Source organism: Arvicola amphibius, chromosome 12 (genome assembly GCF_903992535.2).
Source record: "Arvicola amphibius chromosome 12, mArvAmp1.2, whole genome shotgun sequence".
Lineage (NCBI taxonomy): Eukaryota > Metazoa > Chordata > Mammalia > Rodentia > Cricetidae > Arvicola > Arvicola amphibius.
In genome coordinates, this window is record NC_052058.2 from 110,619,913 (window position 1) to 110,647,014 (window position 27,102).

General features: G+C 39.7%; 1 protein-coding gene across 1 annotated transcript in view; it reads left to right on the forward strand.

Annotated features, from left to right (window-relative positions):
• The first annotated feature begins 6,190 nt into the window (after positions 1-6,190).
• Positions 6,191-27,102, forward strand: part of Serpinb7 (serpin family B member 7) — a 63,186-nt gene continuing 42,274 nt past the window's right edge. Inside the window, exon 1 of the mRNA XM_038349900.1 lies at positions 6,191-6,313. The gene's annotated coding sequence lies outside the window, so the exon portion shown is untranslated. The remainder of the gene's footprint in view (positions 6,314-27,102) is intronic.

Sequence of the window (27,102 nt, forward strand, 5' to 3'; positions counted from 1 at the left end):
GTGAGGCAATGTGTTTAGATGAGGGTTACTGGCATAAGAAGTGTGGGTGAGAGACTGTTTCCTGGAGCACAGGGAGCGAGAGAAAAGTGGCCCCCAGTGCGCTGCTTACTGCTTCTGCTACAGTTCCTCGGGAAGGCAGTCTTCTGAGCTTCTTCTCCACTTGTGATGAAATGTTTATGTGTTGATGGACTTGACTTTGTGCAGCAGGCATGACTGCAGAGACTTCCTGAGGACGTGACTCCAGGACACATTTCACAGCACCCCTGCTTAGGCTCCTGATTTAACCCTTTCTGCCCCTCTTCTGCAGTGCTTTCTGACTCTTGCAAGGCTATGGTGCAGATGTCGTGTTTGGGTTGAGCACTCACAGTCAGCTATTCTAAGCACTGCCATTTCTGGCCAAACCCTAATGGTTAGACTATATAATACATTTATTATGCTTTAAAAACAGCAATTCTGTAAATATAATTCTCAGAAGAACAAAAGATATCAGTTGGATGTTTTTATCTTAGAAAGAGCTTTTGTATTTTCCACCAAAGATACCATACCACAGAACAATAACCAGATGATAGGCATCACAGTGCAATGGTATGATACATGAAGGTCTGAACTATTATGATGGATGTGTGTTATGTGGGTTTTCCTCAGGAGACTGGGACAAATATCTATCTATGCACACCAGAAAAGGCACTGATGACAAAGCAAGGAAATGATTCTACCCATGCCTAGTTTAGTGAACCAGTGAGTTTGTTAGGGATTACTTATATGGGTGGAAAGGTTCATTTATGACCATTAATTACACAAAGGCATCTATGTCACCGTAAAAGCCCATCTCAGGATGGGTGACAGCTCATGAACACTATATACCTGGACCTTTCTCCCTGACACTGAGGCAGCTTGGCTACTCAGAAAGCCTTTTTACCCAGCAATTGTCAGTGTTTATGTAAAAATGGAGAGGGGTCTTGTGAACTTGTGAATCTTGTAAGTTTCAGGAGCTTTGTAAGGCTTGTGATTTCATTTATTTCCTGAGTCTTAATGAGCCTCCATCCCTCAGAGAACATTTCAGTTCATATGAAATAACTATATAACACTGCAGAAAAAGAAAGACTTTTTTGGTAAACACACCAAAGAGGTCATACAGCCCAGGAAAGACAGTGTCCTAGAATCTGTTCCTGGCTACACAGGAGCACAAACTGACTTCATCACACAGACCAGTGTTATGATTTGGCTGTTTCAGGTGCTAAAGGCTCTTGTAAGAGAAGTCTTGGTTGATAGCTGACAGTGCTGTGGTGCCCTTGGAGAGTAGTGAAATACTTAGGAAGAGGGACCTACCAGAAGAATGCCAGGTCGGTGACAGTGTGATCTCAAAGACGTGGTTCTTTCCAATAGCTTAAAACATCAAAATAGGGTCTCTTGAAGGTGTGGGAAAGAAGTTGAAAGTCATCATTGTGAGTCAAAGCTGAAGATAATTATTGTGGGTAAGTTTCAGAAATATTGATGTTGATACCAGGCAATGATGTGGGACTTAGAAGGACTGCCATTAAGCCTCTCCTGGAAATTGAGGTGAGAGGGATATGGAATGGAGAGTGGCATATCAGACACTGGACTCCTTTAGTAGACTTTCCTTGTAGTGTGGGGTAGGAGCTTGTGTATTAAACAGTTAGTCTAGGTCATCCTAGACTAATACACAAAACTACTAGGGTGTGCTCTAGAGAATCCTAAACTAATGGTAACATGAACGCTTCTGTCTCCCTAAAATAATACCTTATATAACATATATATCTACATATGTACAATAAATGATATACAGAGAGAGACAGAGAGAGAGAGAGAGAGAGAGAGAGAGAGAGAGAGAGAGAGAGAGAGAGAGAAAGAGGAAGAGGTTCATGCCATCTTTTAGCTTTAGAATGGGGAGGAGAATTTCCTGTGTTAGAGGATTTCAGTCTATTTTCCCTTGAGATCTTCAATTGATTCCATGATGTCACCCATTCTATGCAAGATAATCTGCTTTACTCAAAGTATACTGATTCAAATGCTAATCTTAGGTTAACAATACCACCACAACAGCATCTTGGCCAATGTTTGGCCAAATAAATCACTGCATGCTGAGACCTAGGCAAGTGGACTCAAAAAATTAAAAAAAAAACCATTGGGATTGGAGAGATGGCTTATAAGTTAATATTAAGATCACTTGCTGTTCTTCCAAAGGTCATGAGTTCAGTTCCTAGCACCCAAACTGAGTAGTCCACAGAATGGGAGAGAATCTTTGCCAGCTATACATGTGATGGATGATTAATGTCTATATAAAGTAATACAAAACCAAAGAGTTAATAAAACAAAGACACAATAAAAAATGGGCTATGGATCTGAAAAGAGAATTCCAACTAGAAGAAATAAAAAGATTGAGAAATATCTGAAAGTGCTTATCATCCTTATCAACCAGGGAAATGAAATTTAAAACAACTCTGAGTTTTCACCTCACTCCAATCAGAATGGTTAAAATCAACAAAATAAGTGACAACAAATGCTGGTGAGAATGTGGGGAAAGAGGAACCCTCATTTATTGTTGGTGGGATTGCAGACTGGTTCAGCCACTCAGGAAATCAGTGTGGAGATCTGTGGTGTCTACACCACATGGAACCGTGGTTGTGTGAGGAACTGGGGATTAAAGATCACAAGAATGCCAATTTTATTATGTTTCCAGACAGTTTATATAGTGCTCTCCTTGATTAATGGTCAAGCCCTAGCTCTGGGATTTTCCACTGCAAGCCCACCAGAAACCACTTCCTTGTTATCAGAAACTCATGAGGGTTCCATGCTCAGAGCAGCTGCAAGCATAGGAAAACAAGTTGTTTACTCCAGCAGGCAAGAGGTCATAGAAAGTTCAGGGTCTGAGGGTCTGTATCTTCCAAAAGAAATCTCTCAAAAAGCTAAATATGAATTTATCATATGACCCAGATATACAACTCCTTGGCATTTGCCCAAAGAACTGATGTCCTTCTCCACAGATATTCAAATAACTAGTATTCAAAATAACTAGAAAATGGACAAACCCTAAATGTTCTCCCGCTGACAAATGGGCAATGAGAACATAGTTCAGATAGACCCTGTAAAGAAAAAGGAAATCATGAAGTTTGTCAGTTAGTAGATGGAACTGGAAAATATATAAAGTGAGGTAACATATACCTAGAAAGACAAACTCTACATCTTCTCTCTCATTTGTGAACTTAAAATCTCTTTAGCAGAAGGGAGATCATGTCTGGTTGTGTAAATGTACCACTACTTGTGGTTAGTGAAGTCACAGGTGGCAGAGTCTTAATTATAAAATACTTGTCCTATACCATCAGATAAGTATGTTGCTCTCACCTCTCATTAAACTACCTTCTTTAGCAGTAGAGACCATGGCAGAAAGCTACAAATGGTCAACATGCAATGAATGATGTATTGGGGTGCCTGAAAAAGTTGATAAGTTTACAATACAACTCTTACATCAAGGGATTATGAAAAGAAAGGGAGAAAAGATTGTAAAGGCAAGGTGATCAGGAAATTCTGCTGCAGAGATCATGTCTTCTAGCTATGATAGAAAGGGTGCACTCATGCAATATCAACAATATGACTGTTAAAACAAGACCTTATTAATAATAACACCAATCCCTGACAATGACAACACCAGTTGACATGCCAGCATGTATGGAGGAAATCACATAGTACCCCATCTCTAAAAAGTTACAGATGATTAGAGACCTTAAAGAGAGGGAAAATTAGTCTTCCTTGGGGATGAGCCCCCTAACTGTTATCTGATTCCAAATGATCAGTCCTAAAAATATACAAGCAAATGTTAAGTGGACTCAGAACATATATGAAGACTAAGTGACAACGGATTTGAAAGGAAGTGGAGTGGAGAGGTTATGTGGGAAGGGTTAGAGGGATGAATGATATGATTATATTTTGATTGAATAATCATTAAAACCACATGAAATTTAGCTTAAATATAGCTGTATTCTTATATAGTATATGGAATTTTAACTATTGGCCAACAAAATGCGATTTGAGTATCAATTTTAAAAATTTTTATTAATACTACTTTTGAAACATTTTTGAAAAAAGCCATCATAATTACAAGTACTGAGAAAATTGAATGCTAATTAGTTTTATTCTTCCAAAGAGATGATATAAATTGTACTTTTAACAATGTTAAACAATATAATAAATTATATGGGTCATGGGATTTAGTCACAAAAGCACCCTTATTTTTATTCCCTATTATACAAGTAAAATTTCTTAGTGGGCAATCCTTCCCCTGGGCCAACATGGAATGGTGGTAATGCTTTAACTGTAACAAGTCTGTGATTGCTTCAAATCTTAAATAGTCTGTTCAGTAATTAAATGTATTTGGAGACAGACATTAATTCACAATGATAGTTTTAAAAGTGGTGTAGATCCAACACTATTAGTTTTGTTTAAGAGGTTATTAGGAATAGAGTCTCTGGGTCAACTCTCCCTGCCTCAGTGCTGATGGGTGGGTAGGTGGGGGGGGGGGTTAGGTCATCTCTTGCCCACACATGTACCACATGACAGCTGAGTAATGGGGATAGCTCTCCCATGATGTCCCCTCCAGCACCCCCACCATCAATGCCTGAGGGAGGTGAGAGAGCTGGCCCTGAGGCCATAAGAACAGGAATACAGCCCCTCCCCCCCAGCTACAACACTTAGGAAAGCAGGCCCTGCACCTCAACTGAGCAGTATAATAGAGCCAATCCTGCTGGTGGAGGTATGGGTGAGCCAGCCCTTAAGTTGTGATCATGGGAGGTCTGTCCCCATTGTTCATCTTTCATGTGGTGACATGGATTAGGGTGAGATGCCCTACCCTTGCTGTCCCACCCTTCAGTACCTGGGATGGATGGAAGAACTGACCCTGAGGCTGTAAGAGCATGAGAACAGCCCCTGTTCCTCATCATTGGGAGCACCCAGGGCAGTGGCCCCTACACCATGTCTGGGAAACACAGTAGAGCTGGCCCTGAGGTGTAGATTTGGGGTTTCCACCCTGAGGACAAGAAAACAGAGGAACTAGCCCTGCCCCTGGCTCATAACTGCAAGGGTTGAACTATCCAGGGCAATGTGAACTCACCCTGATGATGAGCACAAGGGATAGCTGGCAGGCCGACCAACTCTGCAACTACCAAGGCTCAGAACCAGGGCTTTTTTCCTCTTAAAGTTTTATTTTAATTTTGGAGTAGGGAGGTTTCAAGGACAGAGGGTGAATATGTAGGGATGGAAAATGAATGGGATGTAGATGCATTTTATGAAATACACAGGGAATAAATTAGAAATTCATCTTTTAGACCTTAGAACACTCTTCCCTAAATGGGTGTCTCCATCAAATCTTTTCCTCCAGAGCTCAGGAAACCTCAGGAAGAGAATGTACATAGAGTGCAAGAGCCAGATGGAGTGGAGAACACACACACAAAAGCTGAACTTGAGCAAAGCTCATATGAACTCAGAGAAGCTGAAGCAGCATGCCCAGGCCTGCACAGGTCTGCACCAGGTCCTCTGCGTACATATTATATAACTTCCAGTTTAGTGCTTTTCTGGGATTCCTGAGTGTGCAAATGAGTGGGTCTCTGGTCTTGTGCTTTCTATTGGGCTCTTTTCCTTCCATTGGTTTGTCTTGTCCAACTTCAATGCAGTGTTTTTTTTTTTTTTGTTGTTGTTGTTTTGTTTTATCTTACTATATTTTATTATTATCTCTTAGAAGCTTGTTCTTTCCTAATGAAAGACAGAAGGGGAGTGGATCTGGAAGGGAGGGAGATGGTGAGAAGTGGGAGGAATAGAGAGAGCAGAACCATAATCAGTGCATATTATGTAAGGAAAGAATCTATTTTCAACAATGGAAAGGGGGAAACAAAATCTCCTGATCCACCCTAGACCCGGATCTTAACAAGATTCTTCCGTGGACAGTGTGTGCCCCTCAGACTGAGAAGCTCTGAGCACGATTACAGAGAACTGCCCTCTCCCCCAGCTGGAAAAGATCCAAACAGCCACAGTTTTGAAAAACAAAGTTGAGGAAGAACTCATTTCAAGACACTGTAAATCTGATTATGTGACACCGTCAAACTGATAGCTGGATAAGCAGAACAGTCTGTGGAGATCAAAACAGAATCCCAAATAAAGCTAGCTTGTCTGTGAGAAGGAGCGGGGACATTCTGATGGAGCGCCGTGCCTTTCACCTACCTTTCTCCTAGAAGCCTAAAATTGCTCCAGAATAAAGACAAAAGCAAAGAAGTGAGGAGACAGAGTTCCTTGACCTAGATTTCAGGTAAGTCTGTTTTCCTTAGCTGTTCTTGAACAATATTTTATTTTGATCCTATTGTTTTTATTCCTTAAGTTTTGAGTTTTTTCCTCTTTGTGTGAGCACTGGGTCCTCAGTGTGTGTTAATCTCTTTGGTAACCATAACATCACAGTAACTCAGAAAAATTGCTGTTTCCCTAAAACATTCACACCCATACCTTTCATGGCCAGGAAAGCATTTCCTCATGGTACATAAACAGGATCAAACCAGAATCTGAGTCATGGTGCTTTGGTGGGGCATAGACAAGGGCATTGTGCTTACAAGGGCCACTCCCATATGAAGTCTGTGCTCAGGAACCTCCCTCAGGATAGCCTGCTGTAAACTTAAAGGGATAAAAATCTAACCCATAATTTGGGCAGTAGTTCAGTAAAAGACTTGTCTATGTACTTACTGAGTAGCCCAGGCTTTTCCTGCTGCTTCTAAATCTGGTATATTTTTTTTCTCAGACATTTTGAGGAGCAGGAGGGAACAGAAGAAGGGAAGAAATTCAACATTTGAGGCTGCTCTTGCAACATCCTGCCTCAAAACTCTTGTGTTTGAGAAATCTAGTTCTTTCCCCATGGTTGTCCTTGAAACATTTGGGCTAATAGTGACTGCATGCCTAGTTTAATTGCCTTGGTTATAGGTAATGATTGCTGTCCTGGTTTCATGATTGATAGCAAGCCGTTTTACTTTAAAACATGTCATGATTTTGACAATAGTTATATGGTTACCTTAGTACTGCCATGTCTTGCTCTGAGGTCAACATATCAACTTGTCATTAGTAACTGAAAGAAGCAGGCTAAACACAAGCTTGTGCAAACTCCAGATTTCCTGACTTCACTAAGTCCAAGTCTGCTCCTGTAGTAAGGAGGTTGCTTGTTGTCTGCCCCACTAGCTTAGACCCGAAATAATCACACGGAAACCTTATCAAAACACTTGCTTGGCCCATTAGCTCTAGCTTCTTATTGGCTAACTCTTACATATTAATTTAACCCATCTCCATTAATCTGTGTATCGCCATCAGCTATGGTTTACAGGCTAAAGTTCCGGCGTCTATCTCCAGCAGGGCTCCATGGCTTCTTTCTGACTTTGCCCTTCTTTCTCTCAGCATACAGCCTAGCTTTCCCTGCCTAGTTCTGTTCTTCCCTGCCATAGGCGCAAGGAAGTTCTTTATTCATTAACCAAATGAAAGTAACACATAGACAGAAGGGCCTGCCACACATGCCCCACAAACTCTATTTCTCGTTTGCTGTTACTAAGAGTACTGCCTCACTTCTTCTCATAAGACTGTGCTGTCCTACCCTTTCCACAGACTACACATATTCCTTCTATGACGAGACAGAGCAGAGATCAGTGAAATGTGCAGCTCACTCTCAACAAGGCTCAAAGGAAGCAAACACTTCTGAGAACAGATTTACAGGCCTATAGTGAATGACTCCTAAAGATTCTTGAAAATTTATTATTCATTTATACTATGATTCATTTCTTCAACAAACATTTCTTGAGTATTTTGCCACTTTGGCTTGTGGAGACAGAGTAAATAACACAAAGTCACAGTCCTTTTTTCCACAAAAGATACTGTCTTTTGTGAGTTATTGTGGTTATACATATATATATAAACTGTACATACTTTTATTTACTATGTATGCATGCATTTATCATACATACATACAAATTATACATATAAATACATAGTTATGCACACACGCAAATAAATTCATTGTTCATGAATTTGGTTGTCAAAATGACACAAGGTATTTAAAGCTTAATTTAGGGATAGAGTTGTCTAGTAATGTTGTGAATCAGTTGCCCACAATATTCGTGAGTGACCATGCAAAGACTTTCACCATCTGTTCCTCAAGCGTCTTTGACCATCAATGTCTAAACAAAGTCCCTTTGTTAAGGAGTAATAAGTACTCTGAGTTGACATTTATTAGAATAGGATTTGATAAGATTTGTAGGTTTCAGATTCAAGTCACTGATTTAACTGCAAATATTGCTTTGATAAGATGTTTCCATGACTATATATGGCATCATTTTCCAGGCCACGCACAACCAGTTGATTTCTGGATAGAATCTCACAGATTCTTGGTGGTCCTTTAGAATCCCATGCACGCCTCCCTTCACATTCTCAGACTCTCCGGGATTTACTCTTCTGTTTCATATGCTGGCTCTATCTTAAGTCTGCTCTGATGCCTTGGTGCCCACAGAGCAGTGGGCAAGGTTGTGGATTTGTGAGCAGGTCCATGAGGGTACTGCCATCTGTTGGTGCCACATATAAAATTGTTGTAGGTTAAGCCTCCTGGCCTAAAGCTGCTGCTCCTGCCCACAGGACTAAAGACCTGGTGTAGAGAGACATTGCTCTGCTCATGGTGAAAGCAAGAGATGTAGGTGAAGACTGACCATATGTTGGTGCTACCATATTCTATCATTTCAACCAAGATTGTTTTGCTCACGAAAATGATACAGAATGAAATGGTGCCATATGAATGTCCACGAAATTTTCTCACTAAGACTTAGACATTCCAGCAGACACCCAGTTGCCCGTTTTCTTAGGGGCAAACCCTCAGCCTTCTCTGAATGCTTTGGCTTCTCTTGAATCCAGTCCACACCCAGGGAATGAGAAAGCAGTCATGAATGTGGCTAACCATGCATGTGAGGTAACCAAGGAAACTGCAGTTATGTAGGGATGTCTCCTAATGGTTAACACAACCCTTCATGGTTAATCACTGGAAACTACAGTTAGGGTTATTTTCCCTGTATCAGAAACTATGGTGTCAGGGGGCTTTTCTAATTATCATACATGCATATTAGTGAAGGGGGAACATCCACAAATGACCCAGACTTCGTTAAACTATGGTTGATAAGGTAGATTTAACCTACCTGTGTACTTTTGAAGAGGATCACAGAAGAAATACTTTAAACAAGATCTGGCCTGTCACAGTTTAAGAGGGAAGAAGGTTACATTCTTCCATGACTATGTCATACGTGTTCATACAAGCTTATGAAAGTGCCAATCCCCAAGTCTCCCCTACTGGCCACCCCCAATCTCCCCTGCTGGCCATCCCTAATCTTCCCTGCTGGCCACCCCCAAGTCTCCCCTACTGGCCACCCCCAAGTCTCCCCTACTGGCCACTTCTCCTGCTGTGCATTGTTACAGTGGACCTTTTCATCCTACAACAAATCTGACATTTTGTGGTCTCTACATCTGCTGTTTAATTTTTTGCTTAGGTTACCAAGAATCCTGGGACCCTGTGGTCCAATGGCAATAAAGAAGGGAGAAGTCACATGTTCTTCTGGAGTCAAATGTTCCACATCCTCTTCAACTCCTTGGATGTGGGCTTTGAATTCAGGTTTACAGGCAGGGACTTCAGCTTATCCTGAGTGGACAGACAAATTGTACTCTTTACAGTCTATACTAAGAGTAACTACTTGTTATCTGCTAATATCTGTACTGAACCTTTAGACAAGTTCCGTGATGGAAGAAATACCTTTAAACATTGTTGTATATGTGTCTTAGCCTGGGACCTAATTGCAAAGGAGTGGATCTGAGAGGGCTTGGTCTGAAAGTGGTGTAGGATTCATAGGGAGCTTAAATGATCTTTGAGAAAGTTGGTAATCTGTAAGGCACCATAAAAGCTGGTTAGCAATATCAATCCAGGTGGAGGATCCCTATAAGCTTTATCATCTCACTATTTGGACAGTTGCAGTAAAAAAGACTCATGAAAGAGGACAGACTACAGAATTGCAATGTCATGGCTGAAGGCCAAGAGAACAGTTGTACTCTTGGCGCAAGAGCCAGTAGTCCTTAAAGAATGACAACTGTCCTGTTTGTCTATCCTGCCTATAGATGCCTTCAGAGATAGGCACTTTGGAAACAAGACCCCAAGCAATAGGGCAGAAATGTGAGAAAGTCATAGACAAACACACCTAGCAATTTACTTGTTATTAATGTAATTAATTCAGAAACTAAAGAAACCAAGAAAAATGTGGATCCTTAAATATAAATAAATAAATAACCAATAACACATTAAAATGTCCTAAGGGCAGTTGCCCCTGGACACAAAAGAAGGTATCATAGTTTAGCTCAGTTTCTGTTTCAACTATTACGGCTTCATGTTAGAGTGTCTTCTAATTCAGTGGTTTGATTGATGTCTTTGTTTTTCTTAATTTTTTTTTTTTTTGTGAAGACTTAGGTGGGTGGTTCTGGTTTGCAAGTGCAGTCAGTTCTGGAGAGTGAGGACAAAGAAATCAAGACTGTTCTGTGTGTGTAGACTTGGGGATTTTTCATCTTGGAATCCCCCACAAGCTGTTCTGGGATTCTTCACACCATATCGGACTTTTACCTGACAAAATAGAAAAGTCAATGTTGTTAATGACACTGTCTTTGAAGTCACACAGCACTGATCCTTCCACATTACCTTGTTTTCTGGTCTCAAGCCTGGTCATATTCAACTAAGCATCCAGTCCTAGAGGGAGTTACACTCTACCTTTAAGGGAAGGTGACAGAACTCTAGAGGACCATGTGGGATGAAAACCTTTGGCTTGATCATCTTTGGTAGATAGAATTGACTATAAGCTCTTTGAATCAAGCGCCTAAGTGTCTTAGGCTATCTTACTATCAGGCTCCCCTGCCTCCCTGAAGTGAAATCAGGGTGTCGTTTAGACATTGTTTTATTGTTTGATATCTTAATGTTATTATTAATTTTATGGTGCTAAACATTAATCTTAGGCTCTTATACATGTTAGATAAGGTCCCTACTACTCTGATTTTCCTCGTTCTTAAATGAAACAATAAACTTGATAACTGTATAACCAAGTCAACAATTCTCAGCACTTAAATATTTTTGTAATATTCACAAATCAAGAAAAGTCCCTTTAAAATTTATGTTTTCTACTGTTGGATTTATATTCTACATCCAAAGGCAGGTATAAGAATTCAAGACTGTAAGTTGCTTGAGGAAGCCAAAATTCAGCATGGTGTCATTAGGACAAGGAGGAGAGCAGTAGGAATGTCTGTCTACCCAGGGAAGAAGGAGGCTAGATCATAGGTTTAGAGCACATTATCTTATACAGTTATGATCCTTCAGATTATTAGGTTTAAATGTTCTTCCTTAAGCAGGTCAGAATACTTGCCCCATGTCACAGAAGAAGTCAGCTGACATTCCAATGAAATTTCCTTGTATTTGGTGGTCAGAGGCCATATTGTGTACTGATATAAACTATTTATTTAAAAATTGTGACTTTATTTGAAAGGAATAAAAAATATCTGACATTTAAAATAAAAACATTGGACATGCTAATTTGGATATAGTAGGCCCAGTAGGCTTCAACAGCACACAAAGAACTACAGGCAACCAAGGAAAGCTGAGAGTGTGAAAAGTCATTTTCCTCAGGTAAGAGAATAGCAATGGGTTATCCAATAGCAATCAGTGGTGAAAACAACATACACGTAATGTTATACAGACTATCAGGCTTTGTGTGTGTTTATGTATGTGTATATGTATGTGCATGTAACAACAATGCAAGAAAAAAGCAGCAATGAATTTGAAAGAGAATAAGCAGTAGTTTGAAGAGAGGAAGAGGGGAAACGATTTAATTATTTTCAGTAATAAAGGAAATAATTTAAAAGATTGTATTAAAGAGGTGACCGCATGCAGAACTTGGAAGGTTTTGTAGATATCATTGAGCAACAGTTCTCGGTTCCATCAGTAGATGGCAGTCGTGGTCTCAGGAAGGAGAGGAGGGTGTGGTTGACTGATAGTATTTGTCAATCTTGAATCCCTGTGATAAAATACTGTATGTGCAGCTTCAACTCATTTATAGATCTCTATTAGAATTATACTCAAAGATATTAATACTAATTAGATAGCTTCAGTTTGTCTCTTGATTTTTCAGTGCAGCCAAAATTTGTTAAAGGATTTTTGGCTAACTGTTAGGGAAGCTGACTGTCTCTCTCATGTCTCCTTCTAGAACCCTATCTCCAGTAGAGTGGGACACCATCATTAAAAGCATGTTTTCGCTTGAAGAATTTTAATCTCATCTAAGTCTTTTGAAAGTCTCGGTATTTATGGAGTATAATGTGATGCATGGATACATATAAACATTGTGTAATGATCAAATAAAGTAGTTAGCATGTCTGTAGTTTTGAAGACTTATCATTTCTTTTTTTTTTTTTTTTTTTTTTTTTTTGGTTTTTCGAGACAGGGTTTCCCTGTAGTTTCTAGAGCCTGTCCTGGATCTGGCTCTTGTAGACCAGGCTGGCCTCGAACTCAGAGATCCGCCTGCCTCTGCCTCCCCAGTGCTGGGATTAAAGGCGTGCGCCACCACCGCCTGGCAAGACTTATCATTTCTTTGAGGTAAAAGCATTCAAAATGTTCTAGTTTTGCTATTCTGAAATATACAATACTTTGTTACTAGGTGTAGACACATCAGGACTCATTCACTCCTCGTATGTAACTGAAATACTGGATTTATATGATATGTTCAAAACAATAGAGTTCTTTAAGTAGTATAGCATGGAAGTGATTTAGGATAATAGCATAAAATTATGTATAAGAAGCAGGGAAACTGAGTAAATTACATGATCAAAACATATTATCAAGAAATAAAGAAATCAGGGACTGAGGAGATGGTTGAACATGCAACAGCACTTGCTGCTTATCTTTGTTAGGGTTTCTATTGCTCTGAAGAGACACCATGACCACAGAAATCATATAATTGATGTGGTATCTTATAGTTTCAGAGGTTTGGTCCATTACCATCATTGCAACGAGCATGGAAGTGTGCAGGTAGACATGCTGACTATCTATATCTTGATCAGAAGGCAACCAGCAGAGAGTGAACTGAGACACTGAGTGGTATCTTGAACATATATGAAATCTCAAAGTCCACCTCCACAGCAACACACATCTTCCAAGAAGTCCACACCTACTCCAACAAAGCCACATGAAAGCCACACTTACTCTAACAAAGCCATATTTCCTAATAGCATCACTCCCTTTGGGGATCATTTTCTTTCAAACCAGCACATTCCAATCACTAGTTCCCAAAGGCTTATATCCGTATCATAACACAAAAATTCATTCAGTCTAACTTCAAAAGTGCCTGTTGTCTATCACAATCTCAGCAATGCGCTAAGTCCAAAGTTCAAGGTCTCTTCTGAAATTCATGGAATATTTTAACTGTAATTCCCTGTAAAATCAAAATAAAAAAAATATTACTTACTTTCAACATATTATGACACAAGATATACATTACTATTCCAAAATTCAGAAAGGAGAGCATAATGAGAAAATCCTGGACCAAAGCAAGATTGAAAACCAGCTGGACAAACTCAAAACTCTGCATCTCCATGTCTGATGTGTAAATGTTCTTCAGATCTCCAGCTCCATTCAGCTTTGTTGACTACAAAGCACTTCTTCTTTTGGGTTGGTTTCACCCCTTGTTAGCAACTCTCCTGGTCAGGTATCCCATAGCCCTGGCATCTCCAAAATCTTAGGGTCTCCAAGACAATTCAGGCTTCAACTTCACAACTTCATGCAATGGCCTCGATAAACCTCCATGCAAAGACACCCCTGACACGTGCCTGGACTCGGCAGCTTTCCTTAGGCACTGAGGTAAATTCCACAACCCCTTTACTATATCCTTAACTCTAAAGCCAGAACCACATAGCTGAATCTGCCAAGTTCTGCTTTCTGGGGCTGAAACATGAATATCTCATTCAAATACATCCTTGCCAACATTCTGTCCTTTACTCTCTAAGTTTGGCTGTTCTGAAACTTGCTCTATAGTCTAGGCTAGCCTCAAATTCAGAGATCTGTTAGCCTCAACTTTCAGATTGCTGGGATTAAAGTCATTCACGGCCACACCTGGCTCTTAGCTTTCCTTCCATTCCCTTTTACAAGATGGAAATTTAGCTCTGTGGGATCTTGCCCTGAGGTCACCACTCCCTTTATTCCATTTCTTAATCTGTTTATCTCCTTGAACATAGTACTTAGCTCCATTCCACTTTCTGGTGCTCATTTTCTCCTCAAATATTTTTCCTTGCTCAGCTTGCTCTTTCTCATTTTAAATCTACATAAAGTCAGGCAGTGGTGGTGCACACCTTTAATCCTAGCACTCAAAGAGGCAGAGGCAGGTAGTTCTCTGTGAGTTCAAGACCAGCCTTGTCTACAAGTGAGTTCTAGAACAGTTGGAGATTACTCAGTCAAACCCTATCTCAAAAAAAAAAAAAAACAAAAAAATTAAATCAATATAAGAGAGAACAGTAATAACCATACAACAGAATCAATACAACAGAATCAATACTAGGCTGTTTATAACCACACAACAGAATCAATACTAGGCTGTTTATAACCACACAACAGAATCAATACAACAGAATCAATACTAGGCTGTTTATAACCATACAACAGAATCAATACTAGGCTGTTTATAACCACACAACAGAATCAATACTAGGCTGTTTGGCTCTGCCAGTGGAATTACTCAAAATCTTTTCACTTTCATCTCAGGCAGACTTTTCAGACAATGGCAAAAAGTAATCACATTCTTCACCAAAATATTACAGTAACTATCTGTAGGCCACATATTAATATTCTTCTCCTCTGGAACCTCTTGATCCAGGCACCCACTGTTCATCAAATCACACTCAACACCATTGTCTTTCATGCTTTTAGTAGGATGGCACATAAAGCAGCACTGAAAGTGTTCAACTGCTTTTCAAACCCACAGTCCAAGGACCATATTCCATCAAACAAAAGCAGGGTCAGGATATTACAGAAATACCCCAGTCCTTGGTACCAACTTCTGTCTTAGGTTTTTTATTGCTATGAAGAGGCATCGCAACCACAGCAACTCGTATAAAGGCAAACATTTCATTGAGGTGGTGGCTTACAGTTTAGTGCATTATCATCACAGCAGGGAGCATGAAGGTATGCAGGCAGATGTGGTGGTGGCTACATCTTAATCAGAAGGCAACAGGAAGTGAACTGAGACACTAGGTGCTATCTTGAGCATATATGAGACCTCAAAGCCTACCTCCACAGTTACACACTTCCTGCAACAAGGCCACACTTACTCCAACAAAGCCATTACCTCTTAGTAGTGCCACTTTTTTTGGGGGGGTTATTTTTATTCACATCACTATGTTGCTCTTGAAGATGACCTAATTTCAGTTCTTAACACCAATTTAAGCAGTTCACAACTTCCTGTAACTCAAGATCCAACGGATCTGGCACTTTCTTCTGGCTTCTATGGGTACCAGCACACACATGTACCTACAGACAAATAACACACACAGACACATATACACACACCAGATACCTCTAAAAGCAAATATTTAATAAACAAATCAGTGTAATCTTATGGCAATAGGGAATATAATGGAAGTTGTGATACTTGAAATAACCACCCAGCAGTATTTTATAGATAAAGGGATATTATAGGTGGAGCACATACATATCGTGGAGTTTCCAAGACTGTCTCAACCTATTATTACACAAATAGCTACATTCATTAAGTACTTTACATATTAATTATAATCACCTCAGCCACAAAGTTACTAAAATTCCCCACATTTTCAAACATGTAAAGCAAGATATAAAGCCATAAAATAACTTGCCCAAAGGCACACGGATTTAAGCTGAGGGGCTGGAATTTGAACACAGATATGGTTCCAAAGGTTTTGGTACCACACTACAGCTCATGTTCTGTGACCAAAAGCATTCCTAGGAAATATTCACTGATTTTTAGCTAAGAATATATGGTCTCTGCTGAGTGTAAGATATTGATCTTTCTTGTGAACTGCACATTTGTTACTATTAGTGACAGAAGTCATTCAGGTGTTGCAAGCGTATCCTGATATCAGGGACTTGAGCCACTTAATATTTCAGGAATACTCTGTGAACTTAAGCTAATGACTACCCTGGAAATGGAAAACCCAGGCACCCAGTCTTAATCCTGGGTAGAGGACCAGATTGTCTCAAATTGTCTCCTCCTGGATTCTGTTCTTCTGGCTCTCATTGCTGGTTTAACTTGTAGCCTTTCCCATACCCTAGTGCATATGTCTTGGGTGTGTATTAAGGACAGCCTTTAGAAACGTTTGCTTCTCTGGTTTGCTGGGTTTACTTCCCAGGATCAGTTGAAGGAGAAGTTATGTGACATCATACCCCGAGGTAAACTTCCTGTGTGGCAGGACAGGGAAGCCCATAAGGAGCCTCTCCTTAGGACCCCTTCCACTAACATGATTCCCTCTGAGTGCAGTCTGGAAAGGAGGAGGGACTTTGTTCATTGCTGTCACTGCTGTTAGGCTCTTATTGCCAGCCTTTGCACTGGGAGCTGAGCCAATGGGAAGTCTGGAGAATCTTTCCAGTGCCTTGGCACAAGTGTGCAGGGAGGAGCAGAGAGTCTTAGGAGGACGGAGGCAGGAGGAGCTGGAGCCAAGCCGTGAAGGACGCAGCGCTGCAGTGGGAGGTGAGTGAAACTCTTATGCATCATGATTTATTTCAGGCTTCTAAGTATGAGAGGCTGGTGCCTAAGCATCTGTATGTTATGAGCATCCATCTACTCCTGAAGGGACAGCTACTGTCTAAGACCTGGTAGTCACACACTGCATTATTTGATGACAATTGTCCTCTTCGCTTTTCTGAGGCTGTCTTTACCCCCCCACCCCCTCCACACACACACCAATCTCTAGACTCTACGGGGAATTGTGGTAGAGCCATATTCAGAATAAGAGTGACAGTGGATGACAATATCTACCACACTGATCAACACACCCTACATATGAGAAGAACCTTTATTCTTTTCTTTGTAAGGAAGAAGCCTACCACTGCTACTCGCTCCTGAAGTTTATAAAAGACAACCTGCACAAGAATGCAGTGAATACCCAAACACCAACGTCTAGTCTTTGGAACTACTGAATAAGTATCTGTGAATTAACAAATGAATGAAAGGTTATTTATAAGATACTCATTTCTACCTCTTTTTTTTTTTTAAAGCAATGGGATAAAAAATTCTACCATTCAAGTTACATGCCAATCTCAGGTCTAGAGGTCATAATACAATAATGATAGTTACCTCAAAATTCTGCAAGGAATTAGATAGTCCTTGTTGAAAACATTTTGCTTTTTTATAAATATTCAGCAACTTTTGGTGGTAATGTTTGGAACTTCTATTTAAAAATATAAAAATTACTTTTTAGTTCTTAATTTCTCCAACAGATTCAAAACTGGTGCAGCTGAGCTTTGGAATATTTCTGAACTACAAATGTCTTCCACAATTTATAGCCTCAACATGTCTGCTAGTAATTTTGGCCACAATAAAAACCAACTCAAAATGTGTTGTTAATATGAAGAAAGTGTTCTTTTTATTTGTGAGCCCTAATATTTGTGGTGATTAAACACTATTTTCAACACAAAATCTTTTATTTATTCATAGTCATAAATGAAAGATTTATATTTCATATCTGTGATGGGATTTTCAATGTTAATACATAACTGGAGATGTTCATATTTAAGTCACATTAAATCCTCTATAGAAATCTTGTAAAACTATTCAATTATTCTGAAAAAAAGCCAAGTGTGAATTCTTTAGTTTGTCTGGAGTGCTTTAGAGACCAGCATATGTCAGACACAGGAAGAAATCAACTCCATACAAGGAGATGATACAGTGCTATCCCTGTTTGATGAATAAAGCTAGGTTAAGTTGTGTTTGTTTATGAGGAATCATTAGATTTCCTAATTTGTTCTTTGAGAAGAAAATGGAGTGTGTTTTTCTGTCTGAAGTTGGCTGTGATACTCTTGGATATGCTAAGTTTACATCAGCCAGAAGAGCCTTGCTTCCTAAGTACCACTTAGGGGGGTCAAGCTCTGGAGCCCCATTTTTCTTGGGTGAATAAGAGATGACCACTGATGACACTATCACTAGGGCAGTTCAGAGAGAGGCTGGAGTGATGGGGGCACCAGGCAGGCAGGTCCCTCCAGCCCTGTCAACACCTCTGCCTTCCCTTCTTTTGTTATAATTTCTGTTCAGAAGTCTTCTGCCATCCCTCTTGTTCTGCAAGCATGTTCCAGAAACTGCAAGTGCTCAATTTCTAAACTGAATTATAGATCACACACTACTGGGTGTGTGGAATATGTGCTTTTACTGATTTCTTGGTCCTGGTAGTGCTCTAAAACACTAGGGTATTAGAAGCTTTACAAATTCTTGATTTTCAAGAGCATTTAATCCAGGTCACAGAAGCTTTATATTTATTTTTCAATTCTTATGAAATAGTAAACACTGTACTGCTTTCTCCTGTCTTCTCTGGATTTTAACTGTGCTCCCTGCAAGAAGCTGATATAAACCTGCAGACTGTAGTAGGCATTAAAGGGACAGATTAAACTGATCCTATTTTCTTCCTGCTAGTTACAGCAGTGGACAGTGGAGATCAGGGATGAGCTGAATGAAACTCACTAGCAAAAGCATTGTGTCAGATACGTGAAGGGGAAACTGCCCAGTGAGCATGCCTGCAACTTGAGGACTGCTTGGAATACTTATTGAACAATTTTCTACAATCATATTGTTCTATAAAGAAAAGTATAAATTCATTTTGACAAAACCATCATGTTGCTATCTATAACAAAAAGTGAAAACAGCAGCAATTTTGTTCATATATCAAGCGGGCCACCTGTATCCAGGGGTCCCACTCAACCAACATCAGGTCCAAAATATTCATGGAAAGAAATAAGAGTACACTGTGACAAACATACACGACTTTTCCTGACATTGTTCCATAAAAGGCACGAAATAGCTATTCATTTTTCTTTGTTTGCATTGTATTATAAGTATTCTAAACATAAGTTAACTTTCAGAGAAGAACAGGGGTAGATTATATACCAATTCTAAAGTGCTTTATGGAGCGGAATTTGAACAGCTAAAAGCTTTTCTAGAACCCATACCCTGTGGATTTGGTAGGACATTTGTACACTTAAGGTTTTCACACAAATGAACTTTTGAAGTCTAAAAGTAGGATGCTTTTGTTTCTATATGTTATGTAACATGAACACACCTTAGGGGATACAAAGAGAAAAATCAGAAATATATTTTGCAGTGTGCTGTTTCTTGTTTCAGTGTGAAATTCTGAATTCTACTGTACAAGGTCACCTACACCCAACACACCGAATAGTTGTGTGAGACATTTGGGAATGTTGATTTGGAATGGACTTTCCTGTATGCCCCATAGTGACTTTTCACCAGTTGTAGTAGGTAGTTGTCAGGCTCACATGCAGGACTCAGCATAGTATCCGTGAAACACTTCCCTGTTACTGTGAGCCCAGCTAGGTCATTTTTGAAAGGCCCTCTAAAGCCTGGCAACAGTCTCTTCCAAGTGACATGGTGGCCCCTTCATGTCTCCCCTTCATTCTGAACATTAGGATAGAGATGCAGAACTCTCATCTTCATGTGATGCATCTCAAGTTCTTAGTAAAGAAGATAGATGCCTTGAGATTTGAACTTGTAAATTATTATCCAGGGCTGACAGTGTGGTCACTGCCTTCCTTCCAAATGTCTATTCTATATTTATTTGACCAATGGGCTGCAGAATCTCAGTCAGCTTCAAAGAAAAAAAGGAATTTTATTATTTTTGTAAAGTCAAAGACTTTGTAGCAGTTGTTTCATGATTATCACATGGGGAAAAGATAGAAGAACTCGAAAATGTCCACTCTGCTGACAAAGGAGAATCACAGCCATAAGGCAGCAGTGATGCTAACGCTTGTGAGGGTCAAGAGGTGTCTTTATTTACTAAACCAAATCATGGATAAATTTTAAGTTGTAAATTTAGCTGCTGATCTATCAAGAAATGACTGTGTGGTTTATCAAACATTTTAGACCATATTTGACTCTTAGGATGTATTTCAGACTTTAGGGTAGCATCTTGGTCCAAATCTCCCTTGACACCTAATCTTTAAAAAAGATTTGATGGATTAGAGCCATGTTCTATTTGCTTATCTCCTATGTTTGTTTCAATGTCACAACTCAAAAACTTAGTGGCAACAGATGACTGGCTGGATCCCATGTCCTTATAGATTATAGGATCAATTTGCTACTGAAGAATGAAGCAAAATGCTACAAGGCCCTTTCTTAAAGATGCTTTCGGCGTCATTGTAACACATTGGTCTAACCTGGTCCTGAAACTCAATCAAGATAACAGTGATGTCTGCCTTTAGCCTCTCTCTGATCTGTGGCTGGACCCTGGGGAGGCAACAGCTGATGGCAGGAAGATGCTGCAGCGTCAATGGTATGGAAAGAGTTCTGAGTGCCTGCTCAGTGACCAACTCCTCATATTACCCCCGTCCTCTAAGGAAAATGACACAAAGAGCAAACTCATAGCAATCCTAGTGATTATGTGTAGTGGGCCCACACCCTTCTAACACATCTGCTTTTCACCAGAGAACAAAAATGATGAGAGTTCCAGACTCTATTTAGTAGAAAGCCCACATCTCCATCAGGGTCTTCATAGAAAGCAGGCACATAGAGGAGGAAGAGTAGGAGTGTAGGGCTGGAGTCCATGTCTTGAAGTAGCATAGATCTCTAACTTTTTGAGAAAAATGTAAAGGGCTGTCAAAAATTCAGTAAATCCTCACGGAACGTGAAAAAAGTCTTGGGTAGTGGCTATTAAGTAACTCAATTCATGGTTTTCAATAACATTGTAATTACATGTGTACATATTCTTTTCTTCCCCTACTGCTAGCAGGCTCTAAGGTTTACTGTACTCTATTTTCCCATTTGGACCTGTCCCATCCCATCCCATCTAATCCCATCCCATCCCATCTAATCCCATCCCATCCCATCCCACCCCATCCCATCTCATCCCATCTAATCCCACCCCATCCCATCCCATCCCATCCCATCCCACCCCATCCCATCCCAACCCATCCCATCCCATCCCATCCCATCTCATCCCATCTCATCCCATCCCATCCCATCTAATCCCATCCCATCCCATCCCACCCCATATACTCCACTCTACCCCATCTTGTTTTATCAATTAACTGTATTTCCTTGTTTTTAAATGCTGGTATTCATCACTAAATGCATTTTATTATCCCTAGTTAACCACAATCTACAGTTTGTAAAACTATGTTCTAGATAACACTAGCATTACTGATTCTTGCCTAACTAAAAGTGATGTTAAGGAAACAATGTCCCGTTTTCTCCCCACAGAATCATGACCCAGGGTTGGAAGAAAACTCAGGCTTCTTATATGCATGTTTTTCTTTCACAATGTTTCTTTTTACATTTATTGTCTATTTTATTTTGTTATGTGACTTAGTTGATTTTTCATTTCTTTCTCTTTCACTCTGTCTTTGGTCACCCTCTGGAGTCCCTGTGCAGAGTCTGCTTCTATTTGCTCTTCAGGCTCAAGGTTTTGCATCAACTACTTTCTCTTGATTTTTACTGAAAATAATTTCTTTTCACCTAATATATCCTGAATATAGTTTTCCCTCCCTCTATTCCTCTGAGATCCTTCTCACTTCTCCCCACTTCTTGATTGTATTACAGCTGAATATCTCCATTTCCAGCTGACATGTTGTTGTGGACTTCTCATCCTGCATTGTCAATGTTTGTCACTTGTCTGATAGTAGATTTGGGCTCAGAATGTGTCATTATTCTCTGAGTATTTATAATTTGTGTAAAGCCCAACCTCTCCCATGATAATGCTGAAAATATGTTCAAATAGTTAGTAGTGTGGAGAAAGGCTAGAAGACAAAGATTTTGAATGACCAGATTTATTAAGTTAATTCTAGCATAGTCCATGACCTTTTGGATGTAGGGAGATTGGGCTTAAGGCCTTGAACAGTCTAGGCAAGTGCTCTTTCTCTGAGAAACTCCCTTAAACATACCTTTTAAGTTTCATATTCAATGCCAAACTGTCCACAGCATTTCCTAAATAAGAAATGGCATTGTGATATAAGATTGTGCATTTTTTTCTCTCATCTATTAAATTTTGGTGTTTATGTGAGAATTCAGAATTCACTTGCCAAGATATTAAAGTTTAATCAAGTCTGATTAGTAAGCTGTTGTGAAGGCTAAAAACCGGAAGATACTGAAACCTCTTAGAAATGCATACAACCCAATAGAAAGTGGTAAAAATTATGTATATTAAAAATCCAGCTCTATACATACATGTGTGTGTGCAAACACACACACACACACACGCCTATATCACATAGCAACGACAAGACCAGTCAAACAACCCAGCCCCCCTCACACATGTGTTGTCTTAGCATTAGATCAACGAATGAGAAATGAAAGTATCAGGAAGTCTAACACACCTGAAGACCCTAGTGACAATTCTGGTTGGGTTTGCTTTCTCTTATAGCTTCTGCTCTGTCCTCTGCATTTATGTCTGAGCTCTCTCTGTCCCTATCTCTGTCCCCATCTCTCTTTCCCCCCAGGAAATTAGCATTGGATTTAGGCTTCACTTGAGTATTTCATGATGATATTGTTTCCGTATTTTTAGTTAAATCTGCAAAAGCCCTGTTTGTAATAAGGCCATTCAGACTTCATACCCAAACAGCTATCAGAACACAAGTGCCCTTTTCTGCAATGAGGAAAGCTGAGAGAGGAAGAATGAATTTGGGAAATTTTCAAATTCATGTTTTAGTATAAAACATTTAAGATGCCTGAGAGACATCAAAAGACTGGAGCTTTTCTTGTTACTGGTTATTTGAAAAATTGCACCATAAAATCATTTCATATTTAAGTAAGTCTAAAGAGTTTAATATTTTAAAATTGGGAAAATAATTTATTGTGTGTGTGAGAAAATATAAGAATAAATTTATTTTAAGATAATCCTGATGAGTCATAACTAGATGCTATATGTGATAGGATTGAAGTTTGTAAGATACTTGGCCTAAAGGAGGCTCATTGGTCCAAATTTAAAGAGTTGATGTTAAGGTCATATGGAAATATAAGGCATCCCTGAAAAGTTCTTTAAATATTAGAAACCCAGAAGAGATAGATGGAGGATACAGCGACATAAATTTAATGGGTTGCAACCTGCAGTGTGAACTTTATGTTTAGCAAAGCAGCTACTGGCCATTAGGCAGAGTGCTGTTTCTTCTGCTTCAGTCCCATTACTCTGTGTTTGAAATTTCAGAGAATTTCCCTACAGGTCAATCTGAGTGTGTACTTGTTATTTCCCTAAGTCAAATGGTTAATTTAGGGCATTTTGAATTCTGACATTTCCCATGTCATGTTCTGAGAATTCCATAAGTTAGGAACATATTCCAAGTTGCAGAACACACAAAAGAACAAGTTTGACGTGTGCTGCTAAGTAGGTCACTGTGCAGAGTTGCAATGCAATTGATTGCTGTTTAGTGACTGTCCCAAGTTATGAAAGCAGAAACTTGCCATACCATTGGCTATAGAATGAAACTTATCCAATTTTTAGGGGAGAATAAATGACTTCTCCCAGGATGTTGACTCTGAGGAGTGCTGGTTGACCTGCTATGCTTTCTATCAGTTACTTACAGCCTTGTTCCTAACTATGTCAGGTAGAATGACACACAGGTGCATGAAATAATGGAGTTTGGCTAGCTCACGTAGAAGATTCTCTCCAGTCTGCTGCCAAACTATTACTCTGTTAGAGGGTTTTAAAGACTCTGACTAAAGGGAAACTGGCTGATAGGTATCCTTTTCTGTCCCTTCTAACCTACGGAGTATTATATCTGTATTTTAATTATGTATAGATTTTTGGATTTATTATTTTTATTTTTTCTTATTTACTGTCATTGTGTGTGCATAATATATGTGTGTAAGATGACATGTATACACATGACACTGCTTGTGTGGAATTTCCAGGAGTCAGCCCACTCCCCAGGTCTAATCTACTTCCTCCCACCATTAACCCTCACTCCACTTCCATGCCACACATGTCCTTTCTCCTTTCCCACTCTATATCCCCATGAGTGCCAGTGTCCATGTGCTGGAGGAGAGGGAACAAATATTGAAAGTTGTTTTTCTCCTTTACCGTGGGTTCCAAGAATTAAATTCAGCTCCTTATGTCTGCTCAGGCAAGCACTTTCATCTGGTGAGCCATCATCTAGGCAGCCCTGTCTCAGCATTTGCAGGATGAATCATATCCTTCAGCATTTTATTATGCTGTTGTGTTGGTTATGTGAGAACTCCACAATGCTCCAGGGAACTTTGGATCTCCAAATTCACCATGGCAGCAAAGGCTTTTGAACAGTAACTCAACAATATGTTTTTACATCTTCAACTTTCACTCAGTATTCAGCTTTACCCATTGCATCCAAAGTGCCTCTGTATGTTCCTCGCGTGCCAAGGGCCATGGTTGTTTCTCAGTTTCTGTGTTCCCAGAACTGCCACTCCACCTTCAGCAGTCTGTGCACCACCACTAATTACTCCATGAGTTCCCAAAGTTCTTTCCTCCTATACTCAATGGAACCACCAATCCTGCCTTTCTCTATTCTCTGGTTTTGTCTTGTAAGTTTCCTAGGGGAGTACTTTACTTGCTTCCAGCACTCCTAACCATGGATTCAACTCTTACAAGAGCAGGTGACAAGACCTGCAGACTCAGGCCCCCAGATCTCAATGTAGTTCACATCTTACCCTTGTGAACATTTGTTTATCTGTTAACTAAAATCCACATGATATCTTCTTGCATTTTCTTCTCTTCCCCTCCCAAATCGAATCTATCCGGTAACCCTGAAGGTAATATTTAGCAGGTTATATTTAAGAATACACACAGACATAGGCACAGACACACACACACAGACACGCACACACACAGACACATGCATGTAACAACAATTAATGAAAAAGAGGTCATCAATTTGAAAGAGAGCTAGGGAGGATTTTAGGGAGGAATGCTGCTAAGGAAAAATAACATATCTATATTATAATTTCAAAAGTTAAAGAAATAATGTTTAAAGGATTCTCCTTCTGAAGTTTGGTCTCACTTTTCTGCATGTCCCCGCTGCTCCATGTTCCTTACCTCTGTCACCCTCGGCTGGACTGTAGAAATAACCCTTTTTGTTTGGTTTCTCCTCTTGTCAATGTGTAATATAATCTACACAATAGCTATATTATTTTTGCATTGACTTTTCTGACCATTTTGGGTAAAGCCACTTCCTTGAATAAACTCATAGCTGGAGCCTCATTAGACATACCAATATCAATGGGTGTATTCTTTTTTTCCTTCTTTTTAGAAAGCCCCATTTCCCTTCTGATCACCACTTACAATCATTAGAGATTTACCTTACATTTTAGACTTTGAAAACTTTCACACAACTGAGAAATAACCTTTGATCTTTTGTGTAGAGGTTCAGGTAGGTTAAGTGAACAAGTGACTACTGACCTTTTATAAGGTGGCTTAAAGTTATCAGGACAGATGTCTCTGATTCTTTTGTTATTTCTGTTGGAATTGTCCTCAGAAGACAAGGAGGTTTCTCTATACCCCCATATGCATGCATGCCATCACCATCTCCAAAAATTAACAAATAAAATGTAAAATGGACAAAGGTGTCACCAGATTATTTTTCAAAAGTTTCTTGTCAGCCTGGTCCAGGAGCCTCTGTTTGAACAACTCTTGGCCAGTCTCTAGATTCGTGTCCCTTCATCCCTGCACAGGAGATGGGAAATGGATTTTTAATTGAAGAACCTACAAATTACTTTTATTTTGAATAAAGATAGACAACGAATATTGAGGAGATTATCAGAAAACTTGGCATGTTTGATGCCCGTTTTCCTTGACATGGCCTAAGTTCCTTAAGAAAGAACTATGTGTTATCCCTCTGGAAATGAAAACAGTCAATAAATTGTGGAGTCAGTGAACCTTTCTGGTAATCATAGGGTAACATTTTCTCAGCACTCCAGCTGGGCATGCTCCATCAAGGTGTCCAGGTTCCCCAAAAGTCTAAACTTCCCATGCTGTAGTGACTTCTATTGTTTTTATATCACATTTGTAGGTTCTTTGAAATCATCATCTCTCTCCTGCACTTTTTCTGACTTCTCCATGTATTATTTTTCATATTGACCTTCTCCTTCTGTCTGCAATGGTCTGTCCACGTCCTCAGCTCTCCTTCTCTGTGGCAGCCATTCTGCAGAACTTTGGTCCTCAGAGCTCAGACAGCATTCTTCTGTCTTTCTTTTCTTGTTGTGATAAAACTTACTTCTGAAAGCAGCTTAAAGGTGAGATGGTTCACTGTGGCTCACAGGTCCTGATTTAGTTCATCGTGGTGAGGAAGTCAAGGTGCAGGAGCTTGAAACAGCTGCTTGTCACATCTGCAGTCAGGAAACAGAGAAGGCTGAGTGCATAAGCAATTGATTGTTCAGTGCTGAATGGCCATTGGCCCCGAAAACAGGCTCATAAGTAATACTATACAGACTGAGCAGGTTATATCTAGGACTATGTATGTATATACATATACGTGCAATTACAATAAGTGAAAGAGCCATGCATTTGAAGAAAAGCAGGGAGGGTATATGGGAAGGTTTAGAGTGAGACATTTAAAAAGAAAGAGAAAGAGAATTCATCTCCCACAAACATGCCTAGAAGTCTGTCATCCCGGTGATTCTGGATTCTCTTGACAACACTAAACAACACAACGCTAGGTTGTTGCTTTCATGGGTATTATATTTTCATAAAATAAAATCCTTGTACATATGGTAGCCGCACATTCTCTCTCTCTCTCTCTCTCTCTCTCTCTCTCTCTCTCTCTCTCTCTCTCTCTCTCTCTCTCTCTGTCTGTCTGTCTGTCTA